This window comes from Lithobates pipiens, unplaced genomic scaffold (assembly GCF_037356315.1).
Source record: "Lithobates pipiens isolate NorthernLeopardFrog02 unplaced genomic scaffold, aLitPip1_a1.2 Scaffold_10, whole genome shotgun sequence".
In the NCBI taxonomy this organism is placed as follows: Eukaryota; Metazoa; Chordata; class Amphibia; order Anura; family Ranidae; genus Lithobates; species Lithobates pipiens.
Genome location: NW_027507686.1, coordinates 122765845 through 122789874, shown reverse-complemented (window position 1 = coordinate 122789874; position 24030 = coordinate 122765845). Strand labels below are relative to the sequence as shown.

The following is a 24030-nucleotide window of genomic DNA, read 5'->3' as shown; positions in this document are numbered from 1 at the left end:
GTCTCCCTCCCTTCAGTTGGCATGGCTATGGGGCACCCCACATAGTAACTACTATGGCTCTGTGTCCCGTAATGTACAATAATAAAATAGGATTTTTAAAACAGCTTACCTGTAAAATCCTTTTCTTTGAAGTACATCACGGAATACAGAGATCCCTCCCTTCTTTTTGGTATACACGTGGATTGCTTTGCTACAAAACTGAGGTACTCCCAGTAGTGGGAGGGGATTTATATGGAGTGGACTCTTTTTTTTTTTTGTTTACAAACTTTTTTATTAGGTACAAATAGTTGTACAATAAGGGAGGGAGCTGACTTTTTGTCTTGGGGCGTGCCAGTGTCTATCACCTGAAGGTGGCCTATAACCCACATAGTAACTACTATGGCTCTGTGTCCCGTGATGTACTTCAAAGAAAATAATTTTACAGGTAAGCTGTTTTACAAGTCCTATTTTTAATGTTCACATTAAGTAAAGACCAGAACATATCTTTGAAACTTTGGACTTGTCACATATTGTATATGCAATATGATATCAACCCCTTCAGTGCCAGACGCTTTCACCCCCTTCCTACACAGGCCAATTTTTAGCTTTCAGTGCTGTCACCCTTTGAATGCCAATTACTCAATCATGCGATACTGTTCCCAAATTAAATTTTTATAATTTTTTTGGGACTAAGCTTTCTTTTCCTAGTATTTTTTCATGTTTTTGCTATATAAACTTAAAAAAAACTGACATTTTTGAAAAAATAAACATGTTTTTCTGTTATAAAATTTTGCAAATTTAAATTTTCATCATAAATTTAGGCCAAAATGTATTCTGCTACATTTCTTTAGTAAAAATAATCTATGTATATTATTTAGTCTATGTGAAAGTTATAGAGTCTACAAATTATGCTATTCATATCTGAAAATGAATCCAACCTGATGTACTGATGGCCTATCTCGTTTCTTGAGGCCATAAAAGGCCAGGACAATACAAATACCCCACAAATTACCCTTTTTGGCAAGTACAGTGCATCCAGAAAGTATTCATAGCGCTTCACTATTTCCACATTTTGTTATTTCCCCAAAATTATACAATCAATACCCCATAATGAAAACGTGAAAGAAGTTTGTTTGAAATCTTTACAAATTTATTAAAAATAAAAAACATCAAAATCACATGTACATAAGTATTCACAGCCTTTGCCATGATGCTCAAAATTGAGCTCAGGTGCATCCTGTTTTCACTGATCATCCTTGAGATGCTTATACAACTTGATTGGGGTCCACCTGTGGTAAATTCAGTTGAATACACATGATTTGGAAAGGCACACACTTGTCTATATAAGGTCCCAGCGTTAACAGTACATGCCAGAGCACAAACCAAGTCATGAAGTCCAAAGAATTGTCTTTAGACCTCCAAACAAGATTGTATTGAGGCAGAGACCTGGGGAAGGGTACAGCAAAATGTCTGCAGCATTAAAGGTCCCAATAAGTACAATGGTCTCCATCATCCATAAATGGAAGAAGTTTGGAACCCCTAGGACTCTTCCTAGAGTGGGCCCTCCGGCCAAATTGAGCGGTCGAGGGGAGAAGGGCCTTAGGCAGTGATAGGATAACTCCAGAACTGAAGGGATTCCAGTAACTTTGACTGCTGAAGCCAAATCCACATAAAAATTATTTAATATACAAGCATGTAGTTGTAAGCTACAGCCAAGGAGAGCAAAGTATAAATCACAGCACAATCACGGAACATGTTCATTCCAAAAAGAATTGCTCTGAAATGTATGAGAACCTTTTAATACAATTTATACAATCTGAAGGGGGTGGCACCTTGGCACCTGGACTCTTTTGAAGTCTTTGGTTATGTTCATTGATATGCAGTTAATCATTTTAGAGTTCTCTGGGCAAGTTTTTGGTGATATTTGTTGATATGCAGATGGTCATTTCACATATACATGTCACTTCCAGTAGTGGACTGGGAAAAGCCAGAGATTAGCATCTTCACAGCTGGAGGTGTAAATAGCATTTGACCACAACCAAGACAGCTGTTATACAATATGACTTCTAATGAAATATACATCCAATATATACTTAATTCTAAATAAATGTTTGATGAAATAAAATGACTATTCCATTTACCCTATCAATCCCATCTCTGGGCAAAATATAAAATTGGCCACATAACTAACACATAACAGCGCTATAACAAACAATTCATACACTGGTTGTGAACAGTTGGGTTCTTGGCTATTCAGTGTAGAGATTCCTTTGGTGTCAGTTAAAGCTGTGTAGGGCCTAACTAGATGTGAATATTAGTGGTAGTGATATTGAGAAAATGGAGCAAACGAAGTCTCACATACAAAACCTAACATAATTGGCATTTTAAAAAAAAGGCAGATAAAATTACAATTCCTATCAATTCCTTCTCAATTGTGACATCTCCCTCTAACTGCCTAATCTTAGTTTAAATATTTATTTTTCTAGCTCATATTTCTCCTACTTTATGTACCCAATTTACTTCTGCAGTAAAATCTAATTTTGCTTTGTCAAGGCTAGAAAATACAAGAATATCTTAAAATGATGCGTTTGTCTAACAGTGTATGAACGCCATGTCTTTTGTTGATTCCTCCGCTGTAACTTTGACAGCTAGTCCTCCATAAGACTCCACTGCAACACCTAAGGCCGCGTACACACGGGCGGACTGTTCGCCCAACTTTGTCCGCTGAACAGTGTTTGGGCGGACAGTCCGCTCGTGTGTGGGCTTTCAGCGGACAGTTTCAGCGGACAGTTGGACGGACAAGGTTTTTCGGAAATTCCGAAAAACTGTCCGCTGAAACCTTGTTTGAGCGAACAGTCCGCCCGTGTGTAGGCTTGTTCGTCAAACAAAGTTGCGCGCATGCTCAGAAAGGATTTTCACGCCGAAAGCTATAATGCAGTGTATAGGACGTCGTATTTTTCGTCCCGTCGTACGTGCCGTTCACGTCATCGCGCACGGTTTCAGCAAACTGTTCGTCCGTCGTGTGTGGCCATGTCCGTCCATGCTAAGTTTGAGCGGACTGTTTGCCGAAACTGTTGGACGGACAAAGTTGGGCGAACAGTCCGCGCGTGTGTACGCGGCCTAAGAATGCATACAATATTCATACATAATATTTTTTTCTTCAGGACTATCGCAGTCCACATGACAAGAAACTTCCGGTAGGTGTGCAGGTCTTTTTGCAATTATAGTAAACTGAGCTTTGATTTTTTCGGACAGCTGACATAAGTATCAAAGTTCTTCAGACATCAAAAAGCTTTTTGAAAACACTTCTCCATCAATGCTGTTTGTGGCTGATGTCATAAAGACATGGTATGAGGGAGGGGATTTTTTGAAGATGGCGTCACTCAGATTGTAAATCCAACATTAGGTCAATAACAAAAAATGCCAATAAAGCCGTTTTTTTCCGCTGAAGTAAATCTATGTTCTAGAGGTAATAAGACCTAGAAGAAAAGAAAAGAAAAACGTCTTAATACGAGGACAAAGCATTCTCATTTAGTATAACATGTTATTTAACCAAATAACATGTCTATCAGTATGCGTTAAAAGCAGGGCTTCAGTCTGCACACATTTGCAAATGCATGCGTAAGCCACAGAGCCTCGTCAAGGCACCCTGGTATCTGTGGTACCTAACATTAATTTATAAGTGTCCCCACAGTGGAGGCACATGCATTCTGATGGATAGGTGAGAGCTGGTGGACTGAAGGGACGCCACCCCTTCTTAAAGGTACAGTGGCACACTGAACCCCCAGCATATAGCACAGTGGCTGCAAAGGTGTCAGTGCGTTGCCTGACCAAAAAAACTACAGTGTTTTTTGGTCAGTGTGAAAACCATTGTGAGGGTCCTTGAGAGGGCCAGGCTCAGAGTGTAAGGAATTGCCTTGTCTTCTCCAGAGCCCCTGATGGTGGAGATAGGTTGCGCAGCAAACAGTTCCCCGGTTGCGGCCCTCTTACTCGCCCAAACAGGTAGATACCTAGAACTAAGGGCCAATAGACAAATGATAACACCTTGCAGCTCTGAGCTGCTGGGATCACTAAACAGTAGGGAGTAAAATTCAAACTTATAGGTGTATGCCTGGATACACAGACACTGGAGACACACAAGAGAGCTAGAAATGAGTAGACATGCAAACAGTCACACGGGAATCTATAATAGCAGGTAGAGTTGCATGGTGACACTGAACAGGAAACTGGCTTGAAGTACCCTTGGAGACACAAAAGCAGACTGCTAGGGACATTAATATGCAAAGCCTAAGGCAATGATCTTCAGCTTGAAAAGGCAGTACTGGCTGGGCATGTAGCTAATTCAATTGACAGGAGGTTTAACTAGATTTAAACACAAGTCTTGTGGAACAATATATAACCGCAGACCTTATAAGTTAAAGCAATGGAACTACATGCCAATACCCATACAATACCAGCATACCTGTTGATCTTTGGGAATAGAAGAGACAGATTTGTAGAAAAGTTGAAGATCTGTAACATGGGCCTAATTTAAAATCTTAATAGTACCCAAGTAATCTTAATACTCAATGTAGTAACACTGATATACATTCACTTTGTTAGCATACTGTAGGTGTTAAACTAGAGCAGAAATTATTCAGTTCAATCTTGGTAAAAATTTTAATCATAAAACAATATACAAAAACTATATAAGGCTATTTGCACTAGTGCGACTTAGACCCCTTTCACACTGGGCACTTTGCAGGCTCTACAGCACTAAAAATAGCTCCTGCAAAGCGCCCTGAAAGAGCCGCTCTTGTGTCTCCAGTGTAAAAGCCTGAGGGCTTTCACACTGAGGTGGTTTGCTAGCAGGACACTAAAAAAAAGTCCTGCTGGCAGCATCTTTGGAGCGGTGAAGCCTATTGAAAATAATGAATGAATGAAAGTGACTAGTATCAATGGGGCAGCGCGGCTATACCACCGGCTTTGCGGGTGGTTTTAACCCTTTTTCGAGCGATAACAGGGGTTAAATATGACGGTAAATCACTGCTAAAAATAGCAGCGCTTTACCGCCGACCCCGCCCCAGTGTGAAAGGGGCCTTAAATTTGCAGTGACTTTGAAAAGGTTCCTGCACTACTTTGATGTGACCTTTGATGCGACCTTCGATGCAACCCCGAACCAGAGACTGTAAAGTTGGACCAAAGTCACGCTCCAAAGTCTCTAAATCACGTGACATCGGGGGTCACTATAGTGGAAATGTAGCCTAAGACAGGAGACGCTTAATTATCTGTGGAATTGAAACTTGTTACATGTCAGATCAGAACACAATAAGGAAGGTCTAGCACCTTATACTGTAAATAGCAACAAGAAACTGCTAAGGGCAGTACAGACTCAAATGACAGCACCAATATTTAGCTAATGGGAGGAGGGGTGAAATCCATAAATGTTTATATATGAAAACAATTTATAACAATACTTCTATTGGTGAATTGTCTTTGAAGGCTGTGGTCTCCTTCTGTTCTGAAGACCTTAAATAAATCAACCCAGGCAATAGAACTAATCTGAGAAAAAGCATCAAACTTTTAGTAACAAAACACAGCGGGGGGTTATTTACTAAAGGAAAACCCACTTTGCACAGTAAAGTCGCTGTAGATCCGAGGGGGACATGCAAGGAAAATAAAAAAACAGCATTTTAGCTTGCACATGATTGGATGGTAAAATCAGCAGAGCTTCCCCTCATTTCAGATCTACCCCTCAGATTTACAGCGACATTGCCAAGTGCCCTTGTAGTGCAAAGTGGATTTGCCTTTCGTAAATAACCCCCATTATATTTTCCTCTTAAAAATAAACCAAAGGTTAGAGATATTTAACATTTTTTACTTAGATGTTTTACCAGTGCACTTTTTCTAATACCAAAAATTGTTTGACGTCAAACTAATTATTACCACATGGGTTTTATTCATTTATGGTATACCATTACTATAAAAATTATTGTTCACCATGTTTAGAAATGAGCAGCTCAAAAACAAACATTTTAATAAGTTCCCCTTTGTCACAATAGTCGCGTCCTCCCGTCTAAACAGGGAATGCGCGCGCATCCCTGATCCTTCGGTGGCGGCGTGTCACAGAGACACCGCTCGCCACCGAGGGGGGGAGAAAAGCCATTGGGCATGGCTGTTTACCACGTAATCGGCCGTGACTTCATCACGGCCGATCACAGATGGTTCCACCCCAACTGTGCACGACACTTACGTGCGAGCGCACGTCGGTGGCGGCGTGTTCCCGGGAACACTGCTCGTCACCGACGCTGGTAAACAGCCATTGGCTGGCTGTTTACCCACATGATCAGCTGTGATCCTTTCACAGCCGATCACTAAATGTAAACAAACCACGGTAACGAGATGTTACCAGGTTCTCCTCACACACCGATCGTGTGTGAGGAGGAGATTGCGGTAACATCTCGTTACCGCTTACAGTACACATCAAGCACACTGATTGCCCCCCCTATAAAGAGGACCTGTCACCACCCATTATAGTACCTGTCACTCGCAGTCCATCAGAGTACCTGAGCACCTGTCACAGCCCATCAGAGTACCCATCACAGAGTACCCGAGTACCCTTCACAGTCCATCAGAGTACCCGAGTACCCTTCACAGTCCATCAGAGTACCCGAGTACCCTTCACAGTCCATCAGAGTACCCGAGTACCCTTCACAGTCCATCAGAGTACCCGAGTACCCGTCACAGCCCATCAGAGTACCCGAGTACCCGTCACAGCCCATCCGAGTACCTGTCACAGCCCATCCGAGTACCTGTCACAGTCCATCTGAGTACCTGTCACAGTCCATCCTAGTACCTGTCACAGTCCATCCTAGTACCTGTCACAGTCCATCCGAGTACCTGTCACAGTCCATCTGAGTACCTGTCACAGTCCATCCGAGTACCTGTCACAGTCCATCCGAGCACCCGAGTACCTGTCACAGCCCATCAGAGCACCCGAGTACCTGTCACAGCCCATCAGAGCACCCGAGTACCTGTCACAGCCCATCAGAGCACCCGAGTACCTGTCACAGTCCTTATGAGTACCTGAGTACCTATCACCGCCCTTCAGAGTACCCAAATACCAGTCACCAGGCCATCAGAGAACCTGTCACCAGGCCATCAGAGTACCCGAGTACCTGTCACCAGGCCATCAGAGTACCCGAGTACCTGTCACCAGGCCATCAGAGTACCCGAGTACCTGTCACCAGGCCATCAGAGTACCCCGAGTACCTATCTGCAGCCCATCAGAGTACCCGAGTACCTATTTGCAGCCCATGCCTCATAGAATATACGTTGGGGTGTTTGCTTTCCAAAATGGGGTCATTTTGGGGGTAATTCCATTGTCCTGGTGCTCCAGGACCTTCAAAACTGTGATGGGTAGGAATGAAATCAGATGTGTCGTTTATGCTCCTAGAACGCCTGAAGGTACTGCTTCAGGCCGGGTTCACACCGCTGCGATGCGGGAACGCCGCAAATCCGCGGCGTTTTCCCGCATCGCATTACTCCCGCCGGCAGTTCACACTGCCCTATGCGGACGGCTGGGAGTGTCAATGATATGTTAATGACACCCCCAGATCCGTCCGCATATCGCAGTGCGATCTGCCGACTCGCACAGGAATCGGATCGCATGGTGTGAACCCCCATGCGATCCGATTCTGTTGCGGACCAAAAAAAGGGTCCAGTGCGAGTTTGCTGCGGGAGCGATGCGAATTCAGCCATACTATCTGTATGGCTGAACTCGCATCGCTACGGAGATCGGATGTGATTTGCGGTGCGAATCACATCCGGATCTCCCCCCGCAGCAGTGTGAACCCAGCCTCAATGTTCGGCCTCTGTATGTGGCCATGATGTGTAAAAGTCCTACACATGTGGTATCGCCATACTCGGGAGAAGTAGCAGAATGTGTTTTGGGGTGTAATTTTTGCTATATACATGCTATGTGTTAGAAATATCTTATCAATTGACAACTTAGTGTAAAAAAAAAAATGCGTTTTCATTTTTTCCCACATTTTCCAAAAACTTCTGGAAAAAAATGAACCGTTCAAAAGACTCATTATGCCTCACAGATTTTACGTTGGGGTGTTAGCGTTCCAAAATGGGGTCATTTTATGGGCAATTCCGTTGTCCTGGTACTCCAGGGCCTTCAAAAATGTAATAAGTGGCTGTGAAATGAGATGTGTCATTTTTGCTCGTAGAACGCCTGAAGGTACCACTTCAATGTTGGTACTCTGTATGTGACCAGGCTGTGTAAAAGTCTCACACGTGGTTATTGCCATACTCAGGAGGAGTAGCAGAATGTATTTTGGGGTGTAATTTGTTGTAAAAATGGGTCATTTGGGGGGTATTTGTACTTTCCCGACTTGTTAGTGTCTTAAGAATTGAGATACACCTGATGTACTGAAGGCCTGATCAGATGTGATCAATTTTCAGTGATTGGCACCATAGTTTGTAGACTGTATAACTTTCACAAAGACCAAATAATATACACTAATGTGGGTTATTTTTACCAAAGATATGTAGTAGCATAAATTTTGGCCAAAATGTATGAAGTAAAATTACTAATTAGCAAAATTTTATGACTGAAACAAAGAAAAAGGCATTTTTTCCCCAAAATTTATGTTTTTTATTTATAGCACAAAAAATAAAAACCAGACTAGTGATTAAATACCACTAAAAGAAAGCTCTATTTGTGTGGAAAAAGGTACACAAGTTTCATATGGGTACAGTGTTGCATGACTGAGTAATTGTCATTCAAATTGTGAGAGCACTGAAAGCTGAAAATTGGTTTGGTCAGGAAGGGAGTGTAAGTGCCCTGTATTGAGGTGGTTAAAGTTCACTCAGCTCACTCACTTTGCATGACAATAAAGTTATTCACACTCACAAGTCATGCAATTAACCTGTGTCAAAGAAGGGGGGGGGGGGGGTCGTTGCTCCTTAAACTATAAAACAGCATTCCTGATTATTTATTTTCAAAATAAGCAAGCAATATATTAATCCACACACTAGTAGTAAACACTTGGGCCTCTGACCATTGACAGTATAGTGGTTTCCGTTCCGCTGTCCCCCGTGTGGTGATTCCACATCACAGTTGCCTTTGCTAACTGTTAAAGCCACGTATGGCTTACCTAGATGTAGATCCTTGAGTTATATGGGGAAGAAGGAACCTTGGATTATAAACTGGTTTAATAGCACATCTAAGGAGTTTAGTAATACATATTTTGAGACAATAATAAAAAACACATATTGCCAGGAAGAAACCCATGACCTAGAGGAGGACAGTTCCAATAGAATACAGAATATCAGAAAGCCATTTACTTAAATTACCAAAAAGATCAGAAATACCATCAAGTATGGATCACATCTCCTTTTACCTTGTTGATGTGGTCAGGTATATACGTACAACAAATGTCATTAACCACTTCACACAAAACAACATACCCGCACGTTGGTACTTTGATGCTAAATACTGTTGTTATGGCAACAGCTAGCTGCCATAACCCCAGTATTTTTGGGAATGCTGTGCATTTCTCTTTAAGATAAAAGTGGTCTCCATGGCGGATTTAGCGCGAGATCACTCTTATCAGTGACGGGAGAGGTGTCCGCCTTCCCCCCGCCGCGCTTCGGCCATCTCCGCTGCTTTCTGGACCTACCGGTTATGGTGGAGATGATTGCATTCTGTCACCTCACTGCCTGGATGCAGCGTGAGGGAAAGGCCCCCCACTCGGCTCCATTAAATTTTTTTTTATTTTATTGCATTTTAGTGTAAATGTTTACATTCCTTGTAATAGTAAAATAAAGAAGGGAAAAATACAAATTTAAAGCGCCCCATTCTGACGAGCTTCCGAGCAGAAGCAAACGCATACCTGAGTAGCGCCCGCATATGAAAACGGTGTTCAAACCACACATGTGAGTATTTCCGTGATCATTAGAGCGAGAGCATTAATTCTAGCCCTAAACTTCCTCTGTAACTCAAAACTGTTAACCTATAGAAATTTTTAAACTTTGCATATGGAGATTTTTATGCGTAAAAGATTGTCACCATTCCATGAGCAGACGTAATTTTGAAGCGTGACATGTTGGATATCAGTTTACTCGGCGTAACATTATTATTTACAATATTTTAAAAAATTGGGCTAACTTTACTGTTGTCTTATTTTTTTATTCAAAAAAAGTGTATTTTTGCCCAAAAAAAAAAAAAAAAAAAAAAAAAAATATATATATATATATATATATATATATATATATAAGGTTTGGGGGTTCTAAGTAATTTTCTAGCAAAAAAATGATTTTAACTTGTAAACACAGAGTCTGAAAAATGGGCTTGGTCCTTAAGTGGTTAATTAATGAGCATATTTCCCCTTGTTCAGCTAACAAGTAATCTAGGGCCATTCTATTTTGTAAGGCTACTATCCAAAGCTGTTTTTGTTCTTCATTTAGGAGGATAATAGTTTCGGTAGATTCATTCACAATTTTTTTCCATTATTCGTGCCAGTCTCCTAATCATTTGTATAGCTTCGGCTTGGCCATACATGGGAAGTATTATGGCCGCTAATCTATCACCCTCACTAACATCAAAATGGTCTGGTACATATCCGTCTTCCAAGACTCTATCACTCCCTTTAAGGAGATGATTGCTGACAGGTACTTCTCTGTTTTCTAGAGTGCCTTTGGGAGCTTCCTGTTGGGAGGTGCTTAAAATAGCTTACTTGTGGAAGTAAATATCCTAAATAACAGGTACTTGAAAGAATTTAGGTATTTATCGGTAAGAATTACTTCCACATATAAAGTTTAAGGGGAGTATGGTACACTTATAATATTTTAGCATTAAATGGGCCTGGAATACAATATCTTTCTGAGTCTGATTATCACTAATATTCAGACATTGAAGACGATCATATACGTTTACTTTGACATTACCATTTTCCATCCATGCTTCGGTGGGCTCATTCATACAAGTTCAATAACAGTGTAATGTATTTCTTCTTGATTGATTTTCACACACTGACAGTTAGATGGTGTGTTAGTACAATTCTTCAATTCATATTGACATTTGCAAAGCCCTAGTTGATACACAGTAGTATTTTTATGAGCAATTATAATTGTTTTGTGTTTACCTCTAATTGTGATGGTAGTATTACTCCCCGGTAAAAATTTACTCTCATCATTTCTCCTATAGCGCTATTTCTCTTTACCTGGATATTGGAGTGTGAATCTATACTGTTCAATAGAAATACATACATCTCTATTACTACTGTTAAACTCCACTAGCCTTATTATCCCAGTAAAATGAAGTTGTAGTCAGCGGATAGCCTTGCTTACCATGCTCTATGTGTGCCCCAAAAATCCAACAGTTGATCTTGCTCAGCATAAAGGTAGTTACATTAAAGTGGTTGTATAGTCTTTTTTACAACTTTTACCTACAGGTAAGCCTATAATAAGGCTTACCTGTAGGTAAAAAAAAAAATCTCCTAAACCTGTACAGTTTAGGAGATATTCCCCTCGCAATGTGCCGCTGACTGCAGCGGCGCATGCGCACAGGGGATTTTCGACTATCGCTTTAAGTAAGGTAAAATAATGATTTTGTTCAACATGCAAAGCAAAGATTAGTGGTGTAACAAAGCATAAGAGTAATACCACCTGCAGGCTCTGTGACCTTTTTGCAATGGCTAGCGTATATCCAGGAGTCTTTGGATTGAAGTTTCACTTCTGCGTGTGTCACTAGTTGCACCTGAAAAGGGCCCTCGTATCTGGGTTCAAGCACCTTTTGTATTTGTTTCTTTACCAACACCCAATCTCCTGGGTTTAGAGTATGAGCTCATGGATCTGAGTTTGGATCTGGAATGGAAGAAAACACTCTTTCGTGAGTCTTAATCAATTGCTTGTTTAGTGCTCCCACCCAGTAAGATCTGCAAACTGAGCTTGTGACCTTCTGAGGAAAATGTAATCATGTTTCCTGTCGCATCATGGCAGCATACACTCTGGGTTGTGACTCCGCCCCCACAACCTGATAGGACCACATAGCTATAAGATGAAGATACGCCCCCCGCCCCGGCATTCTCTGTATATATGAGTCACCTTTGTGGGTGGGATATTGTATGCTGCCATGAAGATGCGACAGGAAAGAAAAATTCCGGAAAGGTAAGTATACAATTTTCCGTTTTCCTGTCGCATCAGTCCCCTGAATGACCATCTGTGCCCGACGTGAATGGTGGTTAACGTCCAGAGTGTATGCTGCCATGAAGATGCGACAGGAAAGGAAATTTCGGAAAGGTAAGTATACAATTTTCCAGTTTTTGGAACAGAGCCAAACAATATTTCACATGGGCTTAAAATAGTTTTCCTCCGATATGTTGTCCTTACTGAGTATAGTACAACAGGCAAAAATCCTATCCAAGGTTTACCTGATTCTCCACACATTTTGGCAAGTCTGTTTTTGATGACACCATTCAGTCTTTTAACCTATCCATTGCTTTATGGGCGGTAAGGTTTATGAAACAACTGTTCTATCCCTAGATAGGACAAAATAGTCTGCATGATTTCACCTGTAAAATGTGTATCTTGGTCACTTTCTAAAGTTTCTGGGACCCTACACCTGCAGATTATTTCTGATAAGAGTTTCTTGGCTGTAGCTTTTGCTGTAGCTTACCAGGTCTCAGGCCATCCTGAAAACTTGTCAACACAAACAAGAACGTACTCATATATTCCTGTTTTTGGAAACTGAATAAAATCTATTTGCAACCTTTGGAATGGGTATTCAGCTTTTGGAAGTGATTTTACAGGTGTTTTAAAGGAGGTGCCTGGATTATGTTTAGCACACATCATACATTGCTGACTGTGTTTGGTGATTTGCTGTTGTTATACCTGGACCTATCCAAAAAAATTTGTATAACACCTTGCATCCCCCCTAGGAAAGATGAGCCTGGGAATGTAGTATAGACTCTAACATAGGAAAAAGGACCTGGGGAGATATTATTTCCTTACCTCACAAATTGTCATGTAAAGTGGCACTAGATCGGGTCCAGGCATTCTTCTCTTGGGGGGGGGGGGGGGGGGGCCTGGGCCTGTCAATTTTGTCAAACATTTAGAGAAAAAGGTGTCTCTGGGAAGCACACTGTGTGCAAGGAAATGCTTGTGACTTCTAACAGAGTGGCTTGTTTTGCTGGTTTGTCAGCATAAGCATTTAATTTTGCTTCCTCTGAGGTATCGTTTGGTATGTGCTTGAATTTTTATAATGCCCTCATGTTTTGGTAGCAAAAGGGCTGTCAATAGGCCCTGGATATGTTGTGAATGTTTTATGGGTTTACCTGCAGAGGTAAGGACATTCCTTGATTTCCAAATTGGACCATAATCATGTGTAACTCCAAAGGCATACCTTGAATCTGTATAGATGTTTGTCGTCCGGTCAGCTGCATATTCACAGGCTTTTGTAAGGGCACAGGACTCAGCCACCTGAGCCAATATGGTCAGTGGTAAAGCTTCCTGAAAAATAACCTCAGACAAAGATACGTCTGCATATTACATGTGCGATTAGTTTTGCACGAATCTCAAATTCATACGAATTTCCCTAAATTCGTACGTTCGGCAGGATCCGAAATACGAATTGCCATGCGTACGAATTTTGTACGAAATACGAACTTTTGTTTACGAATTTTCGGATCAGTTGTCGTTGGGTTGACGACTCATTATGCTTATTATGAGGGGCTCCCACCATCCCTGTGCTATGCTGACTTCCTCCTGGGGCTGTACCCAAATTCCTGTGCTGTGCTGACATACTGAGCACAGCAGGGGTACAGCCCCCGGGGGGAAGTCAGCACAGCACAGGGATGGTGGGAGCCCCTCATCTAAAGAAAATTCGTATTTCAGATAGGAAATTCAATGGAATTTTCTAATTTGTGATAAAAAACAAACTTCCATCAGCACCGACTGTCATATTGAGGTATATTTTTGCCTTTAAATTCATCGTAAAGAACGTTCGTACAAGTTAACGAACCTAACGACATTTCGTACGAATTGAAATTGAATTTCGGACACGAAATACGAAGTACGAATTAATTCTAACGCGAACCGTAACGGAGCGGAACGAAACAAATTTATTGACGGTGCCCATGTCTACTGCATATCCCGTGTGTGGCTTGCCATCCTCAGTGTGAAATCTTGAACCATCAACAAACAAGATAAGATCAGTGTTTTGCAAAGGCATATCAGTGACATTACAGACCAGCAGTTTCTGATGTAACCAGTTCCATGCAACTATGGTCTGATGATTCAGATGTAATGTGTTAAGGAAGAAGAGTGGCTGGATTTAAGACACTGCACCTTTTGAATTGTGAGATTAGATGGGGTCAGTAATGCTACCTCCTAGTTGGTGAGCCTGGCAGCAGACAAATGTTTAGTTTGGACACTGTTGAGAATTTCCTTAGCCTAATTTTAATGGTCCCACATTCTGTTATGCCCTAGCACAATGTCTGCAACCTTGTCCATCAATAAGGCAGCAGCTGCAACTGATGTGACACAGCTTGGGGAGCCCTTTATAACATGGTCTATTGTGCAAGAGACATAGGCCACAGGCCTTTGCTTACCCCTGGGTTTCTGAGTAAGAACCCCTGATGCCTGGCCATCTAGTTCATGGCAGAAGAGAATGACAACTTTTTTTAATCAGGTAGTGCCAATGCGGGGGGCAATAGATACTGCCAGTTGTAGTTGTTACATGGCTTCTTGTTGAGTTTTTTCAACGGTAAAACTTTCACTTGCTGTAAGTCCATACAGTGGAGCCATTAACTGTGACGCATTGGGAATCCAGTCTCTGCAATACCCCACTAGTCCCAGAAAGGCTCTCAACTGTCTGTTATTGCTCGGCAGAGGGTAGTCTCTAATCAACTGGAATCAGCTGGGCACGCTGGGTTGTCAGGTGCTTACTGCCTGCAGAAATGCAAAGACCAAGAAAAACAACCTTGTTTTGACAAAACTGGAGTTTCTGTTTAGAGGCCCAGTTCTCTGTCTGTGCCAGAAACACCAGCAAGCTAAGGGTTTCTTCTTTACAAGTGAACTGAACCCTATAACACAAAGAAGATCATCGACTTACTAAAGTAGGACTGTGTCACTGTGCTTTGGTTTCCACTGAGATAGGATTTGGGATAATGCAGCATTATATTCTGAGGGGGAGCTTACCATGCCCCGAGGGAGCCTCTTTCAAGTATACTGTAAATGCAATAATGCTGCCACTCTATGGTAATATGAACTGGGAGACTTGTCAAGATAGAGGGAAAGATGAATCCAGCAGTGCACAAAGTGCTCTGAACCTCAGACTGGGGTAAAGGTTCATCTTCCAACAGGACAACAAAACTAAACACACAGCCAAGATAACACAAGGAGTGGCTACGGGACAACTCTGTGAATGTCCTTGGCCCAGACTTGAACCCAATTGAAGATCTCTGAAGAGATCTGAAAATGGCTGTGCACCAATGCTCCCCATCCAACCTGATGAAGCTTGAGAGGTCCTGGAAAGAAGAATGTGAGGAATTGCCCACAATAGGTGTGCCAAACACTGTTAATTGCATCAACGAAAACATTTTCGTCATCATTTTCATCAGCCGCATTTTTACAGTGACAAAAACTAAAAGAATATTCATGTCCACTGACGAAAAACTATGATGAAGTCAAGTCAATTTCATTATCGTTAATGAACAAAAACTAAACAAAAATGTAGGGCAGGGACGTTTACCCTCAGAATTCCTGGTTTCCACTGAGCTCTGACTGCTTCCTCTGGATGGAGCCTGGATTGTAGATAAGAGACTGTCTATGGAAGGTTAGAAGATCAATGGCTGTTATCTGCAGCCTGAAGGGGAATGGTGGGGGCTGAGGACATTTGTGTAGGTGTAGGACATTTTGGTTGACTAAATATGACAAAAACACTTTTAGAAAACTAAAATGCCATTTTAGTCCTAAGACTAAATCGAAATTTGCTGCCAAAATTAACACTTGGTGGCAAGTTTGTAGCACCATATTTAAAAAGACTTTAGGCTGTAATAGTTTTTTTTACTTATTCTTTATTTTCCAAGATAAATTTTTTTTAAATATTACAAATTACCATCTTTACAATAACATATCTTTACAACAATGAATTACATTTACCCCATAAACCTCCCCTTCCCTCCCCAAAAAAAAAAAAAAAAAAAGGAAGACAGGGGCTTCTGTTGCCTTTCTGCCTCCCTCTTACTCACTTGCTCCTTCCTTCATCAAGACCCTCTAACATTCCATTAACCCCAGGTAACTTTCAGTTTTTCTAAACTGTAGCCACTGTTGCCACTTTCTTTGGTAACTCTCCTCTGCCTTGTAAATTGCCTCTTCAATATTTCTTGTTCTTTCTACTTTTTCTATCCACTCTTTCATTAATGGAGCTTCCTGCGTTTTCCATCTTCGTGGTATCAGCGCTTTCGCAGAGTTCAATAGACAGGGTACCAGGGAGTTCCTGTATTGCGTCTCCCCCTTCTCTGAGTCATGAAACAGGCAAACCCAAGGGCATTTCGTGATCTTAACTCCTGTTACCTTAAAGCAAGCTTCAATTATTTTACCCCAGAAGGTCTGCATTTTGGGGAATTCCCACCACATATGTGAGAACGTCCCCAGTGCAGGGCAACCTCTCCAACATGTTGAGGGATTTTCTCCACTAATTTTATTCCCTCTTTGTGAAGTTATATACCACCTAGCTAGAAGCTTATATGACATTTCTCTTGTTTGGGTGTCCTTAGCCACTGAATAAATTTGCCTTATAATCTTGTTCCTATGTTCGTCATTGCTTATAGGTCCTATCTCGCTTTCCCACTTTTCTAAATACGCAGGGTATTTATATTCTATCTCCCCTAACAAAATTTTGTATATTTTTGATATCTTTTTTTCCAAACTTTGAGGGGTCTCCAATAACTTCTCCAGAGGTCTAAGCTGTTCCCTTCCTCTCAGAGGTTGTGGTAGGGACTGGGTGAAATAGTGTAATTGTGCATATCTCCATTTATCAAGTGCGTTGTGCCCCCATTCCCCTATAATTTCCTCATATGTGCATAATCTATTACCTTTCATAACTTCTAGTAATCTTATATTATCTTTTTTAGCCCACCTACTAAAATACATGTATTCTTCTTTCCCTGGTCTGAACAAATTTGTGTCAAGTAACGAAATTAATGGTGAGTTGTGGTCCCACTTGTGTCTCTTGTTTATTCCATCCCATACCTGAAGTGAATTTTTTGTCAGTATACTTGTATTGGGTCCTAGATCCCTAAATCGTGCTGGTACCCATATAGTCCCCCTTATTTTTGCTCTACTTAAATTAATTTCTAGTTCTACCCAATCTTTACCCTTTTTGTTAAAAGCCCAATCTATTATTCTAGCCACGACTATAGCCTCATAGTATTTTTTGAAGTCGGGTGATGCCAGACCTCCTCTGTCCTTTCCTTTAGCTATTGTATTAAATGTGATCCGTGCGCGTTTACCTCCCCAGATAAATCTTATAGTCAACAATTTTAATTTATTTAAGTACGAATGTGGGAGAGGGATTGGAACCATTTGACATGTATATGTAAATATTGGTAATATAAACATCTTGACTGCATTTATTTTCCCGACCCAGGAAAGGGATTTGTATTGAATCTTACTTAATTGCTTTTTAATTTTATTCAGAAGGGGAATGTAGTTAGCCTCGAATAGTTGTTCCATTCTTGCTGTCAGCTTTATTTCCAGGTATCCGAGTTCTCCCTTACACCATCTAAAAGGGAGTTTAGTTTGGATTGCCCTCTGATCTTCTTTGGGTAAATTTAAATTTAATATTTCAGATTTAGCCATATTTACTTTAAAATTTGAGAACTTTCCAAATTCTATCAACTCCTTCATAATTACCGGTATGGAGATTCTGGGGTTAGAAATATAGAGCAACAGATCGTCAGCAAAGGCGGCATTCTTATACTCTCTCCCTCCAACCCATATTCCTTGAATGTCTTGGTTCCTCCTTATTGCTGCCAGAAGGGGTTCTAACGTCAATATGAACAAGAGCGGGGATAGTGGGCAACCCTGTCTTGTCCCATTAAAAAGATCGAGGGGGCCGGACAAGGTCCCATTAATTCTTATTCTAGCTTTGGGACGGGAGTAGAGGCCTTCGATCAACCCCATCATCCTCTTTTCAATCCCCCTTTGTTTCAGGGTCTCAAAGAGGAATTCTCAACTGACCTTGTCAAATGCCTTTTCAGCATCTATTGACATAAGGACAGTAGGGTTTCCCTGCCTGATAGCTTCCTGTATCAACATTATAGATTTAAGTGCATTATCTCTCCCCTCTCTCCCTTGAATAAACCCCACCTGGTCTTTCTGTATCCATTCCGGCAGATAGAGCTTCAATCGTTCTGCGATCATTTTTGCAAACAATTTGATATCTGAGTTCAGTAATGAAATTGGTCTTTAGCTTTCAACTGCCATGGGATCCTTTGCTTCTTTCAAGATCAAAGCTATATGTGCCAGGAGTGTCTCTTCTCTGAACATTTCTCCTTTCCCTACCGCATTAAAATAGTCACACAATTTAGGTGCTAACTGCTTGCAAAACTTCTTGTAATATAGAATGGGGAACCCATCAGGGCCTGGGCATCCTCCTGGAGCTGTATTTTTAATTGCTCTCTCCACGTCCTCTCTTAATATAGGGACTTCTAACGCTTCCATTTCTTCTTGCGTGATCCTAGGTAGATCTAACAACCTCAAGTACTCCCTTATTTCCTTTCGTGAACCACCCTCCCCTTTAACTGTTTGTCCTATATTATAAAGGGCACTATAATATGCATGAAATGTTTTTGCTATGTTTGGTGACGTAATTTGTACCTCCCCTTCCATGTCTCTTACTTTTGAGATAAAAGTTCTGCTCTTTTTTTCCTTTACCCTTCTTGCCATCCATTTACCTGACGTGTTTCCCCACTGATAGCTATCCTTGCTAGTTCCTTCCTTTTTATTATCAAATCCTGTCTTTCCGGGATCCCTTTTGGTCTCGCACACTGCTCTAGTGTCCGGATTTCGTCATATAATTGGATTTTCCTTTTCTCCCTTACTTTCTTTTTCCCTGCTCCAATCCCTATTAATACCCCTCTTATTACGGCCTTATGTGTTTCCCATAATATTGAGCTAGATATTTCTGGGGTATCATTCAATAAAAAAAATTGTTCCAACTCCCGCTCAATCATATTTACTGACTCCTGGTCTTGTATTAGTGATTCATTAAGCTTCCAGTTAGACCCGGTCCAGAGGCTTCCTTTATCTCTAGCTGTATTCTTACTGGTGCATGGTCTGACAGAGTTATTGTTTTTATTTTTGCCTTTTTAAGTGCCGCTAGTAATTGATGTTCCAGAAAAATATAGTCTATCCTGGAAAAGGAGCCATGGACCGGGGAGAAACAGGTGTAGTCTCATTCCCTCAAATGGGTTACCCTCCAGGCATCTTGTAATTGCCAGGTTGCCAAAGCTTTTAGGAACGCTCTATGTCTCTGCTCCGAAGTTCGATTCCCCCCTCCTGAAGTGTCCACCTTGGGGTCAATGCTCCAATTTAGGTCCCCTGCTATCATCAGTTTTCCCTCTTTAAAACCTTCTATTTTCTTTAACACTTTCTTGAAGAACGTATCTGGGTTCTTATTCGGTGCATATACATTTACAATCGTATATTTCATATTAAACAATTTGCCTCTTATGCATAAATACCTTCCCTCTGGGTCCACGAGTCGCTCCTCCAATTCAAACCTCGTTGTTCTACTAAAACCAATTGCTATTCCTCTAGAATACGGGGAGGGGGAATCCCCATAGAACCATACCGGGAAATGAGCCGAATTTAGTCTTATACCCGCAGTATGCATTATATGCGTCTCCTGAAGGCATACTATGCTTGCTTCCAAAAATTGCAGTTCATTATTTATCATGAATCTTTTCCTTTTTGTGTTTAGTCCCCTTACATTATAAGTGACTACATTAATTAATACCATAGCTTCCTTCTAGTACCTGAATTTCCCCTTTTTCTTTTGGAGCGTCCAGTGGGACCCAGGGGTCTCCATCTTAAGTCTATGGAAGGAGCAAGTGAGAGAGAAAGAACCCAAAAAAAAAATTAGGCTGTAATTGGTGCCTAAGGTGACTCAAAAAAGTATTAAGCTAAGGCTGTGAACACTTATGTACATGTGATTTTTTTTTTTTTTTGAGGAGATTAATTATTTTAATTCCATTTTGGAATAAGGCATAACAAAATAACACATAATATAACACATAACAAAATGTGGAAAAAGGTGAAGTGCTCTGAATACTTTTTGGGTGCACTGTAGCCTATTAGTAAGAGGCATGGTGAGTTTTTAGAAGTTGTAATATTTTGTCACAATTTTTTGAAACATAAACATAAAATTTGTGGGGGGTTTTTTTTCACTTTTTTTTACATATTGTCACTACAACATCCTCATATGGCTGGTGTACCGGCAACCAGGGACACTGACTGGTGACAGTTTTGTTTTTTTCTGTACTGCTCTGGGAAGGTAATCAGGATTTTTTTTCCATATGATTGCTTATTACAGTGATGATCTGATCACTGTTATAAACAATCATTTTTGTTTATGGCATCCACTCGTGCCATTCTGTACTATTGGGATTTCTGTGATTGGCCACAGCTATCACATGGTAAGGTCCTCTGTGATTGGCCAATATGACCAATCACCGAGGTCACAATAGTACACAATGAAATGCCAGGAATATGATTGGCTTGGTATGTGATCTCTGTAATTGGTTACATGGTACTGGGGCCGGCCCAGTACAAGCGGTTGACAGATTGCGCAGTTGCACGTTCTCTAGAGTGCGCACGGGGCATGCTAGTGGGAGGACGTGAGACATCATATTATGTCCTACTGTGATAAAAGTGCTCCCATCCAGTCATCATTTTACAATAGGCCTGGGCAGGAGGTGGTTAAATCTCAAACTTTCCCATAGCTAGCAACAAAAAAGAAAAGGGCGCAAATGCCTAGTGCATTATCAATAGTACTTTATTAAAAGATAATATACAAATTATACCTCCAAACCACAGTAGATTGGTAGCATATCATAAATACAGAAGTCAGCCCTCTAGCCTCATAGGACCAAACGGGTGACGGTACTAACTGACGCGTTTTGGGGGACTCACCTCCCCCCTTCCTCAGAGCCAAGGAAGTGGGTAAGTCACCAAAACACATCAAATGGTCTTGTAATCAGTATGGTCCTATGAGACTAGCGGGTGGACTTTTAGTTTCTGTATTTATGATACGCTACCAATCTACTCTGATTTGTGAGTATAATCTGTATCTTTTATCTTTTGTTACCACTAGCTGACCAGCTCACGCAGATATACCGTGGCAGGCCGGCTCTCCTGCGTGAATCGACTTACCTGTACGTTGGTCCATGCAGGTTGTTGTAAGCGCTTGATAGGCACAGTGGCTGCGTTTGATGGCACAGTGGCGGCAATTGATAGGCACAGTGGCTGCGATTGATGGTACAGTGAGGCTGTAATTGATGGGGTTTTTTTTCAGAATTTTTCAGTTTGCTCCCCCCCCTCCAAAAACAAAATTGAGCACCAGCCACCACTGGTGAACAGTGATCTCTGTTACATTCCAGTGAGCCCATACCCCTACAGTTAGAACACACCCAGGGAACACACTTAACCCCTTGATCGCCCCTAGTGTTAAGCCCTTCCCTGCCAGTGACATTTACACAGTAATCAGTGGCTATTTATAGTACTGATCGCTGCATAAATGTCAATGGTCCCACCAAAGTGTCAAGTATCCGATCCGTCTGTCGCAATGTCATAGTCTCTCTAAAAATTGCAACTCTCCACCATTACTAGTAAACAAAAAAAATAAAAATGCCATAAATCTATCCCCTATTTTGTAGACGCTATAACTTCTGCACAAACCAATCAATATACGTCTATTGGATTTTTCTTTTTACCAAATACATGCAGAAGAATATATATTGGTGATAAATACATTTTATATATATTTTTTTTTGGATATGTATTATAATAAAAAGTAAAAAAAATATTTTTTTCAGAATTGTCGGTATGTGTTTGTTTATAGAGCAAAAAATAAAAACCGCAGAGGTGATCAAATACCACCAAAAGAAAGCTCCATTTGTGGGAAAAAAATACATCAGTTTTGTTTGGGTACAGCGTTGATGACCGTGTAATTGTCACTTAAAGTGACGCAGTGCCATATCATAAAAAATGGTCTGGTCATTATGGGGGCAAATTTTTCTGGGGCTGGCACGCATTGGGGAAGTTCTGTGCTGGCCGTGTCCCTCGGACACAGCCAGTCACAGATCACTGTAAATGGCCAATCACAGTGGCCGTTTACAGCGTGATCGGTGTGCCCAATGAGAGATGATCTCATATGAGATCATCTCTCATCGCCGCTCTCCCTCCTCACACAGACAGCTTGTGAGGAGGGAGAGATGAACCGCTGCATCTCTGCAGCGGTCAGTGTAAAAAATAAATAAATAAAAATACAGTGCCCACCTGTCCCCAGTGCCACCTGTCCCCAGTGCCATCTGTCCCCAGTGCCATCTGTCCCCAGTGCCATCTGTCCCCAGTGCCACCTGTCCCCAGTGCCACCTGTCATCAGTGCCACCTGTCCCTAGTGCCACGTATAAGTGCCATCTGTCATCAGTGTCACGTGTCATCAGTGCCACATATTAGTGCCATCAATCATCAGTGCCACGTATCAGTGCCATATGTCATCAGTGCCTTCTGTCAGTGTCACGTGCCATCTGTTACCAGTGTCATGTTTCATCAATGACAGGTATCGGTGCCATCTGTCATCAGTGTCACGTGTCATCAGTGCCACGTATTAGTTCCATCTGTCATCAGTGCCACGTGTCATCAGTGCCACGTATAAGTGCATCTGTCATCAGTGCCACATATTAGTGCCATCTGTAAGTGTCACGTGTCATCAGTGCCACGTATTAGTGGTATCTGTCATCAGTGCCACCTGTCATCAGTGACATGTCGGTGTCACGTGTCATTGTCCGGGTGCTCCAGGGCCTTCAAAAGTGTAATAGGTAGTCAACAAGTTAGATGTGTAACTTATGCTCCTAGAACACGTGATGACGCTCCCTGCATGTTGGGCCTCTCTATGTGGCCAGGCTGTGGAAAAGTCCCACACATGTGGTATCGTAATACTCATGAAGAGTAGCAGAATGTATTTTGGGGCATTATTTGTGGTTTACACATGCCACGTGAGAGAAATAACCTATTACAATGATAATTTTGTGGAAAAAATTAAAATAAAATAAAAAATCTTCATTTTGCAAAGAATTGTGGGAAAAAATGACAACATCAAAAAAAAAGGGGTCATTTGGGGGGTATTTATACTTTCCTGGCTTGTTCGGGTCACAAGAAATGAGGCCACCAGTACATCAGATGTGATCAATTTTGTGCGATTCGCACCACAGCTTGTAGACTCTCTAACTTTCACAAAGACCAAATAATATCCACTAATTTGGGTTATTTTTTACCAAAGATATGTAGCAGTATAAATTGTGGCCAAAATTTATAAAGAAAAATTAATAATTTGCAAAATTGTATCACAGAAACAAAGAAAAATGTGTTATTTTTTATAAAATTTTTGTTATTTTTTCATTTATAGCGCAAAAAATAAAAAACACAGAGGTGATCAAATACCACCAAAAGAAAGCTCTATTTGTGGTAAAAAGGACAAAAAAATTAATTTGGGTACAGTGTGACTGAGTAATTGTCATTCAAAGTGTGAGCGAAAGCTGAAAATTGGTCTGGGCAGGAGGGGTGTTTAAGTGCCCAGTAGGCAAGTGGTTAAAGCTAGCTTCTGTGTGAACTTTTGTTTGTTTCTTTAAAAATGTTCATTCTTTTTTCGCTTGTTTAGCAAAAATATGTCATTCTGTATAGCCTTCATTAGACTGAGACCCTTCCACAGCCACTTCCTGCTGCATCTCTAGCCTAAAACACACCCCTCTTTAGCCTTGATGTAACGTCCTTCAC

At 41.2% G+C, this 24030-nt stretch overlaps 1 protein-coding gene across 2 annotated transcripts in view; it reads left to right on the top strand.

Annotated features, from left to right (window-relative positions):
* The window catches only part of PLA2G15 (phospholipase A2 group XV), a 281014-nt gene that overhangs the window by 242107 nt on the left and 14877 nt on the right, over window positions 1-24030 (top strand). The gene's annotated exons all lie outside the window — the stretch shown is intronic.